We start from the raw sequence: 13,250 nt of genomic DNA, 5'->3' as shown, positions 1-13,250 counted from the left end.
CAGGGCAATTTACTTTTTTAATGTCTGTAATGAATTAAACGCTCCCCCAGTCCCCGGGCTCCCTTTGCCCGCCGGTATTACCAACCCCCGTCTCGCTCGCTTCCTCCCCCATCGCTTACGACCACCTCCATTTTTATCTCAATATTCCTCCATTGTCCGTTGCTCGCTTTTGCCCTTTTGCCCCACGACCGTTTTGTTTTGTTTCGCTGCCTCCACGTGCACGTTGCCGTTTGTACACCCGTTAATTTATTAAGTGGCGCGATCACTTCCACGACAAGTGTCGCTCTCGAGCTGCCTGCGACAAAGATGTTGTCTCTTCGTGAAGATGCGTCAAAAAGGAATTTTTGATTTCTATACGGCAAGCTCTAGGTGTTCTTTTGTTCCTCTGTTCTATACGCTTGTAAATACAATAATCTGCGCTTAACAAATTTTTTCTAGTTTTTTAGCGACACGGAAACTGAGAGTTCGGATCTTCTCTACGAATTTTAAGCACTCTTTCAACTCTATAGAGTTCTTCTCTAAATTGAATTATTATGTGACAGTTTAACAAATTTTTTATTTTTCTCAAATATCTCAACAACGGTAAGTTTTCGGACAAATACACTAGTACTTTTATACTCAGGATAATATATCGAAATCGAGCATGCAAAATTGGACACTCCGTTTAAAAAAACAAAGGTGACCTCTATATCTTCTCTAAGCCTCCACTCGCAAGAATATCATTTATAACATATTGTTTCTTAAACTTTACAAACTTCTGTAAGTAGCATTTTCTTACTGGGAAATGTGTAAAAAAAATTTTCTGTGGATTTTGAACATTTCTTATTTTAAGATTTTGTAGATTCAAAAGAGTTAAGTTACTGGGAAGTGTATAAAAAAATTGTTCTGTGGATTTTTTAGATTTCTTATTTCAAGATTTTGGAGATTCAAAAGAGTTAAGTTACCGGGAAATGTGTAAAAAAATTTTCTGTGGATTTTGGAGATTTCTTATTTTAAGAAATTTCTTATTTCAAGATTTTGTAGATTCAAAAGAGTTAAGTTACCGGGAAACGTGTAAAAAAATTTTCTGTGGATTTTGGAGATGTCTCATTTTAAGATTTTGTAGATTCAAAAGAGTTAAGTAAGTAAAAAAAAGAGTTAAGAGGAAGTAAAAAAACAAAGGTGACCTCTATATCTTCTCTAAGCCTCCACTCGCAAGAATATCATTTATAACATATTGTTTCTTAAACTCTACAACTTCTGTAAATAGCATTTTCTCGTATTGTTTGAAATAACCGAGATATTCAAGTGGACAGAGTTTATTTTTTTTTTTTTATTAAAATAATCTCTTTAGACCCTTAAATTTCACTTTACAATGTGGTATTACAAAGTGGACAGAGTTCGTGGGACACACTTTATATAGAGAAATCGCTAAGAAAAGAAATAAATCCGAACACGTAAATACAAAAAATATGTCTATGCACAATACAACGCACAAGTCTATGCAAAATATTTTTAATCAAAATACTTCAATTAAACCCATTCAGAAAAGTGTCAATATCCGTTTCAACATTACAATAATAACAAAACTAAAATTACTTTCTAAAACCGACGTTTAACGTTACAATTTTTATTTTGCATAAAGAACCGCAATTCACTCATAACAAATGCCTCGGTAGAAGCCCAATATCTGTTATGTTTTTTAGTATCTCGATTAAGTGCGTCGTTCGACTAAATCAGAAACCAAGTGTGCACCGTTTCGATTGAAAGTTAACCCTTTGCACTCGAGTGGTGACCCCGAAGCACCACTAAAAATTGTTGCGGCATTAGTTCAAAGAAATTACAAATAATATTACAATGTATTTGCTACATTACAAAATTTGTACTTAACAGATCACCAAACGTTTGCATATTACATGTGGAAATCGGATCAGTTTCGTATGAATAAAATGAAAATACTTACAAATGGTTAATCACGAGTGCAAAGGGTTAATCTGGCAAACACGAGCATTTGATCATTTCTTTTTCGGAATCATTACCGCCAGGAGGTTCGGTTCGAAATAGAACAGGAAACGAGCAGAACAATCTGCGCCGGTTCACGAGAGATCGTTTCAACCATGCCCGGGACATAATCGCTAATTCTCCTTCCAACGATGAATAATTTGAACGTCACACTCCACGGTTAGGAATTTAATGGGTTCCATCGATTTGTTAGCGATCGGTGCGCGCAACTACGACGAATAGATTTAACCGATTAGCGTGCACCAACGCGACTGCGGGGGCGGGATAGGGTTGTTGGGCAGGGGGTGGGTGAAGGGGTGGATAGGTGTGCAGGGGGCGGCGGAGGCGGAGGGGGAGTACGGAACGTTCCAGGTTGTAACGCGTCGCTGAAAATGTTTGTCATACACGTTCGGATGCGTGTTGGATGCAGAAAATACGGTGTACGCGACTCGGCAGACAGCACCGAAACGGATTTTTCCATACAGCAATCCCAGCTGACACGGGGCAGGGTGGTGGAAGAAATACAAGCAGCGGGATCGCGCAATTTAGAGTAAACTTAATTGGGGGAGTACCGTTCGATTGGACAGGGAACAAATCTGACTGGTAATCGAACGCGATACCGCGCCCCGAGTTAAGGATTCCGGAACGGCAATTTCATCGTCGTCCGCAATCAAAACTCTGCTCCGCGGGATCCTTGAAACTTTTCGAAATATAACAAGACAATAGCTCCGCCGGTGAAAATGCTCTCCCCGAGCTGTTATCTTTTAATCGGTGGAACGACCGAAGCGACCGCCATCGAGATCACGATCGAGGACTTTTCTACTTTTTCGACGGCGGCTGCGACCCTTATCGAACACAAGACGAACATCATAGCGAGTTGCGACGACAATCGTGTTTCGTCGTATCCAAGGTGTCGCGATTAGCACGATGATGAAGATCTAGATTATTATCGAAGCCCGATGCTCAGCCCGGCTTATGGTTAAGCGGTATGGAATAGTCAATTGTGGATTAGGCACGATTGACAAACATGCTTGGCCGCCTATTGATCACTTAACGCTTCGCGACCATATGCAACGGCGATATGCCCACTAAGATGTTCATCCGCACAGCAAACTTATGCTATATTCATTCATTTGTTCAACTACTTTCTCATCCTCGAGTACACTCAGAGACATTCGAGCGTGGCTTCTTCAACAATTACTAGGCTGCGGATATAGTACGATTATTACAAAAATGTGAAGAGGAAGTATGAAATAGTGAAGATGTTTAAAGAATTTGAGAATGTCGCTGTAGTACTTTCAGAATTATTTGAAGAAGAAATAAACGTCTCCGCAGCCTCCGTGCTTTGCAGTTAATGTGAACAATTTTTATTTTGTATAAAAATCCGCAATCTAATAATTACAAACGGTTCATTCGAACTAGTTTCTCTTCCTTGAGTACATTCAGCCATTCGAGCGTGGCTTCTTCAACAATTACTAGCCTGCGGATTTCGTGCGATTATTACGAAAATTTGTAGACGAAGTACGAAATAGTGAAAATATTCAAAGAATATTTTGAATATTTTTCAATATTCGAAAATGTCGCTGTAGTACTTTTAAAATTATTTGAAGAAGAAATAAACGTCTCTGCAGGTACCGTGCCTTGCAGTTAATATGAACAATTTTTATTTTGTATAAAAATCCGCAGTCTAATAATTATAAGAATTTGAAAATGTCGCTGTATTACTCTTAACCGGTTAAAATTATTTGAAAAAGAGATAAACGTCTGTGCAGCTTCCGTGCCTCGCAGTTAACGTAGACAATTTTTATTTTGTATAAAAATCCGCAGTCTAATGATTATAAGAATTTGAAAATATTCGCTGTATAACTCTTAACCGGTTAAAATTATTTGAAAAAGAAGTAAACGTCTGTGCAGCTTCCGTGCCTCGCAGTGAACGTAGACAATTTTTATTCAGCATTAAAAACCACAGTCTAATAATTATAAGAATTTGAAAATGTCACTGTATTACTCTTAACCGGTCAAAATTATTTGAAAAAGAAATAAACGTCTGTACAGTTTCTGTGCCTCGCAGTTAACGTAGACAATTTTTATTTAGCATAAAAATCCACAGTCTAATAATTATAAGAATTCGAAAACGTCGCTGTATTACTTTTAAAATTATTTGAAAAAGAAATAAATGTCTGTGCAGCTTCCGTGCCTCGCAGTGAACGTAGACAATTTTTATTCAGCATTAAAAACCACAGTCTAATAATTATAAGAATTTGAAAATGTCACTGTATTACTCTTAACCGGTTAAAATTATTTGAAAAAGAGATAAACGTCTGTGCAGCTTCCGTGCCTCTCAGTTAACGTAACAATTTTTATTTAGCATAAAAATCCACAGTCTAATAATTATAAGAATTCGAAAACGTCGCTGTATTACTTTTAAAATTATTTGAAAAAGAAATAAATGTCTGTGCAGCTTCCATGCCTCGCAGTTAAAGTAGACAATTTTCATTTCGCACACAATAAAATATTTTGAAAAATAATTTACTTTGTACATTCACTTTACATAATTTTATTATTCCTTCTGTACATGTTCGACAGCGTGTAGAAAACGCAAGAGGAACGAACGTTTCAAGAATAAAATCGTAAAAAATCGACAGAGTACATAAATAATATCTGAAACACGTGTCGCATAATTTAATGATGAAATAAATCCGGAAAACAAAATGTCCGACTGTTAATACCGTGGAACAACGGCGGGTACGGCGACTCGAACACAAAGTAAGCTACAAAATCTACAATTTATCGGCGTAGAATGTTGCACGGGTTGTCGTATTACGTTCAACAATCGGCGTGGGTCGCGTGAAACAGCCGCGGGCGACGCGACGCGTCGTTAGCCGGTGAAAATTAATAAAATACCGTGGTGGCGCGATCGTCCCGAACAAAAAAAAAAGTATCCACGGTTCGATATCAAACGGATCCTTCGGTGGATCAATGCCACATATCCGATAAGCCGAGGTCCCAGAAGGTGGCACGGAACCTCGCGATTGGTGTATCGGCTGCAGCATCGCATGGTGCTCCTTCGTGGGCACGGGAATGCAGCGCGGGATCACCGGCTGACAGCTTCCTAATGGAACCCATAAACAGCGCACGAAGCACGTTATGTTTTCCAAATGAAATCCCGAAAATTGGTTTTGAGAGTCGGGGTGGGTGTGCGCGGCTGGTGGGGCGGGTCGACGAGAGAGAGAGAGAGAGAGAGAGAGAGAGAGAAAAAGGGGGGAGGCAGAGTGGGGTGGCTGCTCTCACCCCCGTCCACCCCCGGCAATCCGCAGGGTGGTTTTGCCGCGTGTAACGCCGCCATATCGGACGGTGGCCGTAATAAATAGTTTATCGGGGATCGACAGCGCCATTACTAATGTCTTTTATCAAACGGCCGATTCCATATTTCCGATTACCGGCGAAATTACTTCGAGCCCGCGCGGCCCGGAATCATTAAACGCGCCCTTCAAAATTCTCTCCCGTTTAAATACAGCTCTGTTATTAATGACAATAAAAGCCCGCTGATTTCGCGTAAGATTAATTAAACGTTCCCCGGGCCGCGCGCGCACAGGCGTTTATAGCGTTTCGCGATAATTCCGTTCGGTCGACAGCAAGCGATGGCCCTGCTCCGCTCCGCTCTGCTCCGCTCCGCTCCGCTCAGCTCCGCTCTGCTCTGCTGGCTCGCAGCCTCTGCCAGCTAGGAGTTTTCGAAAAAGGGGTCTCGCGACCGACCGCTCGACCGATGTAATTACTCGGTTTTCTTCTAATTAGCGAGGCGAATGCGCACCGCTTAGACAAAGACGCGCGATCGTTTGCGACGCCGGGGCGCGACGCTAATTCCAAGATAATTGGCCGCCGGTCCGCGCGAAATTTATGGCCAGGTAATTGGTAAAAACGGTGTTTTCTGGCGCTGAATTCGCGTGTGTGTGTGTGTGCGCGCGCGCGCGAGCGCACGCTGCCAGCTGAAATACGCCGGGCCGGATGCTCGCCATTAGCAGTTAATGCAACGTCACTGGAAATCATCGACATTACGCTCGTATTAACTCGTTGCCGCGAATCAAATTGGATGGCTCGTTGTTAATTGTTCCGATCCCGAAGACACCACACGGTTCAAGCCATTCATGTTTATTTTAAAACGGATCGTCGTTCTCAGTATGGTCGGTGATGTCTGTCATAATTTGGGGACACTTGACCTCGAAAATGATCATTGAAAATCTACTACCATCAGCGAAAATTTTTCGCTTCAATTCGCAATTAATCTACGTAATGAACAATATCATTTTCCGACACCTCGGTATATAATTTATCATGAAAATGACGATTGGAATATTTGTATCCTGCGGATGATTCGATAAATATGTCAATTAATCGATACTAACATGACATTACAGTGAATTCCCGATATAAGTCACTTCGAGCCTCGCGTTTAAAGGTCACTGGGACTACCCACACCACCACGGATAGCGACTTTTACATTTCCGAGCGTGCAATGTGTATTTCAAATGCAACGTTCCGTGACAACCACAGATTTCCTCTAAATGTCACTCGCCAGAACCGCGCAAGTGACTTATATCGGGAATTCACTGTATTTAGAAAATAGTCGCTACGATTTTAGTTTCTATTCATCTGATTCGAAGCATCGATCGAACTTTGTAAAATAATGATCGCTGAAATAGAATGATGGAGGATGCAGAGTTTTCTGCAAGCGTTGAGGAAAGATACAGTGAATTCCCGATATAAGTCAGTGCGAGCCTCGCGTTTAAAGGTCACTGGGACTATCCACACTAGCACGGATAGCGACTTTTACATTTCGTGTAAATGTCACTTGTCAGAGCCGCGCAAGTGACTTATATCGAGAATTCACTGTACTTGATTTCCTGTACCCTGCTCCTTTATATTGTCAATGAAAAAGAGATTAAGTACCTTCATGTTTCTTTTGGTTATCTACGGTTAGAGTTACTTTTGTTAGTAAAAAAAGAAACGAAGGAACGAAAAGATATGTAATGGTAAAATTTGAAATAAAAAATTGTGAAAACACCAAGGGCACGACAGGGATGAAGAATGTAATGATGAAAAAGATAAGAAGTATTAATGCCTGATACGCCTTGATTCAGAGTGCCTCGGCAAGTGGAATGAAAAATGAGTGCAGTGTACGGAATGCAACGACTGGGCAAACGAAGAATGCACGAAACCACACAATTTGTAGTTTGTCACAATTATGAAACCGAATAATCAACGCAGATAAAGGCATTGTAATTTGTTCGAGGATTATGATGTCAACTTAGTTTCTATTTTGCACGAATACGATTACTTCTCTTTATTTTCTGTTAGGATTTACATTTCTAAATGTTCAGAGAACAATATTTATGTTACTATCGACCCCGTGTCGTGTAATACTTTCCCTTGTCTCCGTTTTTGATCGTGCTCTTGGATATTACTTGTTATCAAGCGAAATTGCTGCGACTTAATAAATGTCAGATAGCTATGCAAGATATAAAAATTCTTGTCGTTAATGTAATAGCTTTTGCGCGATGGCAGTCCAAAGTCAAATTACTTTTGATCTCAGTATGCTTTATATATACATATACATGCAACTTTACCGCATTTTATTCCGGCATTAATGAGTCTTTATTTTCTCTCAACTAAATTAAAATAGTGTCGCAAAGTTTTTTATTAACTTACAACACAAAGTTTCCTCGCTTCATTTCGTTTCGCTTTAACGATTATGAAATTTTATTTTCCCTCAAAGATATTGCAAAGCTTTCGGACTGCGACATTAATTGTTGTTATATTCAAAATTAATATTGCTTACTTGTTTAAGTCGGTCAAGCGAGTCGGAGAATAATGATCAATTACTTTCTACTGTGTTTAAAAGAATATTGCTCTGAAGTAACATAATTATATATTTTTCACTGTGTTTAATTTCAGTTTAGCAATTATGAACTTTTTTCTGTTAGAACGAGGTATTAATTTGCGAGGATTTTATTACCTTTCACAGAACGAAGCTTTTCGCTGTTAAAACGCGGTTGTACGTATATATGAAATTAATATTTTTTTTTTTGTAGAATAATTTTCCCTGGAAATCAAATTTTTCCGTTGAATTGCGCATAATTACGCGCGGGACGTCAACAGACGAGCAGAATTGCAGTGTATAAACGAGCTATGCGAAAGAAATCTTGCTTTGTCCATCGGAATGACATTGCGTAATTAGTCGATTATCGTTTAATTTAATTTTCCATCCGATGACGCGTCTACTTTAATTATAAGCACCATTCGTACGTGCCCGATTAATATTCATCCTCCAATACTCTAATAACGTACTACTGTAATATCGCGCCACTGTAATGCCGTAAACGTAATAATAGCCCGATTATCGTCATTTACGCAGAAATAATTATTCCTCTCGTGGAAGCCCTCGGTATTGTGCAATAGCGAAAACGGCCACCAATGCGGCGAAATGGAAAACCGGAGACCGACAAAAAAAGCTGCGCGAACCACGAGCCCTCGAGTCTCATTAAACTATGACAAAACGAACCCTGATCTATTAATTATGCATGAACAATGCGAACTTATTTTATCCTATTAGGCATCCCTGCGGAAACATTATGTGTTCAGGAACAATGGAAATGTAGCACGATGTTCCCCAGTTAACTTTCAAAATTGCAACAATTTTTCTATTTCGGTAATCTTCGAAAATGCAGGGTAACTGGTGGTGCGGTCGAAAAGAAAAAATTGAAAATGTAGAATACAATTTTTTGATATGAAGATTTCTCTTCGAGAAAATCCAGTTGGAAAATTAGGCGAATGTCTGTTCATGACCTACCTATTCCAATTCGTGCATATGCTAAGGGGACACGAATTTGAATGGATTTTCTCCAAAACAAAAATTTTATTCTACATTTTCGACTTATTTTTTTATGTACAATCCTCCCCACCCCCACCCCATTCGACTGTACCGCCAGTTACTATGAGTGATCGAGTGATCGAGGTTACTATGACTGACAGTTAACGAATAAGCTGGACTTTCTTCCCAATTTTCGGTGGAATTTTTTAAAAGTACCAACCAGTTATTTTTTCACGCATCTTCTGGTACGATCGACACATTTTTGCCACCGGGTTGGTAATTTTTTAATTCCAATCTCATGTGCTCCGTCTCTTCGTTACTATCGACACAATATAAATAAAACAATATTTTACATACTAGTAAATATTTAGAAAAGGGGTCTCCTCACATATTTCAACGACCTTGGAGCTGTCAAGGTTGTCAATCTTGAACACAATGTGCTACATCTCTTCGTTACTATCGACACAATATAAACAAAACAATATTTTACATACTATTAAATATTTAGAAAAGGGGTCTCCTCACATATTTCAATAACTTTGAAGTTGTCAAGGTTATGATTCTTGCACAAGATGTGCTCCGTCTCTTCGTTACTATCGACACAATATAAATAAAACAATATTTTAAATACTAGTAAATATTTAGAAAAGGGGTCTCCTCACATATTTCAATAACCTTGCAGTTGTCAAGGTTATCATTTTTTCCTACGATTTGCTCCAACTCTTCGTTACTATCGACACAATATAAACAAAACAATATTTTAAATATTAGTAAATATCTAGAAAACGGGTATCCCCACATATTTCAATGACCTTGGAGTTGTCAAGGTTATCATTTTTTCCTACGATTTGCTCCAACTCTTCGTTACTATCGACACAATATAAACAAAACAATATTTTAAATATTAGTAAATATCTAGAAAAGGGGTATCCCCACATATTTCAATGACCTTGGAGTTGTCAAGGTTATCATTTTTTCCTACGATTTGCTCCAACTCTTCGTTACTGTCGACACAATATAAACAAAACAATATTTTAAATATTAGTAAATATCTAGAAAAGGGGTATCCCCACATATTTCAATGACCTTGGAGTTGTCAAGGTTATCATTCTGAACAACTTTTCCTCATACACGTCTACTCGAACGTCCGCTCGGTCTCGTGCAGATGAGACTACGGCTGTTGTCCAACGCAAAGTCCTGTTAATATTTGACAGGCCATATTTGTAATAATAAACATATTTGTTTCGAATGAAAGAACAATCGGACAACGACGGGAAGCCGTTAAACGATCGAAATGCACAAGCCGTTTGTCTCGGCTAAAGGAACGGGCGGAAACAAAGATTTACACGAGCCCTCGCGGCCCTTATTTGATCGGCGCGCTCGCGAAGACCACAATTTATGAAGGATCCTGCATATTCCAGAAAATATACATCTTAAACGAAAGGAGGGAATGAAATTTAACTTCCGCGGACGGTAGACACTTTACCCACCGCTAAAGTGTGTACCGTGGGCGTTTGATGAAAAATATTCTACGGGACTTTGTGCGATGCACGATAACCGGTTATGCATCGTCGATGTCAATTAAATTTCATTTTCTGCCATCTACCCCTCTGCCCACACAGGGAGGGCTGCGCGATATTAAAAACCGGGTGGCTCTTCCTTTGTAAAAAATCATCTTAACAGGTCGAGGATCGGGGCAGGCGAGACAACTGCACGCCGGGAACGATTTTTGCCCCGGCGCGGCGTTGTTGTCGGTTGAAATTCAAAACGAACCGACGGCGGATCGAACGACGCGACGCGGCGCGGCGCGGCGCGACTGTCGACGCGCGGGAGTAGGCGGGAAAACGGGGCCAATGGGAGGACGGAGTAAGTGAAAAAGATCGCAATTTTCGCGGGTATACGGATTCCGTGGGGAAATTATTGCGAGAGATCGAGGCAGCGTCGTCGCTTTGTCGCGTCAACGCCGCCCTCGTAATTTTATTAATCGTTCAATTACGCTCGGGACCCGATAACCGGGCGAACGCTCGCGCTCGCGCGCGCGCGCATTAAATATCACCTTACCGTTGTCGGACGCGTGCCGGTCCCCCGTAAATTTCAATGTTACGCGTCCCGAGGTAAGCAGCACGCAGCCGAGCAAGCGAGCGAGCAAGCAAAACGCATTAAAGAATCGTCCCGGATAAAAGTTTCTCATCGAACTCGCGTAACTAATGCGCCGCGGAGATTGCTACCCGAGCATGGTTCGCTGGGCTGGCCGTATTTACGCGGCAAAATGGATATGCGGCTCTTCCGCGCGCCATGATCAAGATTCCGTGCCTCGCGGAATTATATTCGATTCTAATCTAACAAATGGGACAGGGGCCCGCAATCTATTTATTGACACTCGGCTTCGACGCGAGCCGCGGTGATAGTATTGTCGACGCGACGCTCCCTCGTTAAGAGCCAAGACTCCGTAGATTCACGATAAGGTAGAGCGACCACGTTACCGACAAAAATCGGCGTCAAAATGGTTTTACGTGCCTCGACTTTTCGTCCTTATATGAGAATACTTTTCGCTGGGAAAGGGCTCGTTCGAAAGAGGAAGGTCCAATCTAGCGCGCGATGGTTATGAGCTGACGAGATTATGCGGATATTTGCTAATATGAGCGTTTGAAGTAGGCCAAAAATTGAGCCAAGACTCCGTAGATTCGCGATAAGGTAGAGCGACCACGTTACCGACAAAAATAGGCGAAATATGGTTTTACGTGCCTCGACTTTTCGTCCTTATATGAGAATACTTTTCGCTGGGAAAGGGCTCGTTCGAAAGAGGAAGGTCCAATCTAGCGCGCGATGGTCATAAGCTGGCGAGATTATGTGGATATTTGCTAATATGAGCGTTTGAAGTAGGCCAAAAATTGAGCCAAGACTCCGTAGATTCGCGATAAGGTAGAGCGACCACGTTACCGACAAAAATAGGCGAAATATGGTTTTACGTGCCTCGACTTTTCGTCCTTATATGAGAATATTTTTCGCTGGGAAAGGGCTCGTTCGAAACAGGAAGGTCCAATCTAGCGCGCGATGGTTATGAGCTGACGAGATTATGCGGATATTTGCTAATATGAGCGTTTGAAGTAGGCCGAAAATTGAGCCAAGACTCCGTAGATTCGCGATAAGGTAGAGCGACCACGTTACCGACAAAAATCGGCGAAAAATGGTTTTACGCGCCTCGACTTTTCGTCCTTATATGAGAATATTTTTCGCTGGGAAAGGGCTCGTTCGAAAGAGGAAGGTCCAATCTAGCGCGCGATGGTCATAAGCTGACGAGATTATGTGGATATTTGCTAATATGAGCGTTTGAAGTAGGCCAAAAATTGAGCCAAGACTCCGTAGATTCGCGATAAGGTAGAGCGACCACGTTACCGACAAAAATAGGCGAAATATGGTTTTACGTGCCTCTACTTTTCGTCCTTATATGAAAATATTTTTATCATTCAGGTGTTGGCGACATATATGGAGAAATCACTGTACATTCAAATGTGGAAACTTTAAACAAATTTTTTCGTAACTGAAACCACCGTAGGTTTAAAGATCGATGCTTCCTCTTCGCAACGATATCTGAAAAGTTGATTTGCGTTTATCACAGTCGTTTTGTCGAGCTTTGAATGACCTGCTGACGTAAACGTGGCGATTAGGCTCGTAAGAATATCGAGAGGACTTGGAATTGTGCTTGTAATAAATTGCATTATACTCTTTAACACGTTGACTGTCATGTCACCCATACGTGGGTGGGGGAATTATTTGTGCAGTTTTTAAAATTGAATTTTTACGTTCATATATTCATTGTACCAAATTTGATTGGGATCTGTAAAATGCAAGAGAGTTCGAGGATTGCTCAATATCATACATTTAATTATTTTCAATTTTTATTTCGTTAAATAACGTACTTTGACTCGATGGAATTTTTTAGGTTTCTAGTTTGGCAGTCAAAGTGTTCACTGATGAAAATATTAAAAAAAAAAAACTGATTCTGAAGATCGGCTCTGCAGCGTCACAATATTTTCTTCTATTACATATATGACAGTCTTCCGAGTTCGACATAATTCTCGCACGTTTCGAACTTAAAAAATCTGATACCTCGCTAAAATACTTTCACATATATCAGACTATAAAATTGTAAATGTTCAGCGGAAGTTAAAGAAGTATCGTATTTGCCAGCCGAAGTCAACGTGCAGAAAATTTCGCTGGAATAATGAAAGACCGTCGCGTGCTACCGCGGAGTTAATGGTATGGTTCTTAACTTGCTTTTCATGTACACATACATTATATCTTTGAGTTAAGAGTAAAGAAAAATTAGTTCGATCGTGCCCTAGGAGCAGCGAAAAAGATTTGAAAAAAGTGTACAATTTTATAACATAAATTAAAATAT

At 40.4% G+C, this 13,250-nt stretch overlaps 1 protein-coding gene across 2 annotated transcripts in view; it reads right to left on the bottom strand.

The window, feature by feature from the left end:
• The window catches only part of LOC143352935 (LIM domain only protein 3), a 131,684-nt gene that overhangs the window by 105,837 nt on the left and 12,597 nt on the right, over positions 1–13,250 (bottom strand). The window lies entirely within an intron of this gene.

This window comes from Halictus rubicundus, chromosome 3, assembly GCF_050948215.1.
Source record: "Halictus rubicundus isolate RS-2024b chromosome 3, iyHalRubi1_principal, whole genome shotgun sequence".
Lineage (NCBI taxonomy): Eukaryota > Metazoa > Arthropoda > Insecta > Hymenoptera > Halictidae > Halictus > Halictus rubicundus.
Note: the sequence above shows the minus strand (reverse complement) of the source record. Positions and strands in the feature narration are given on the sequence as shown.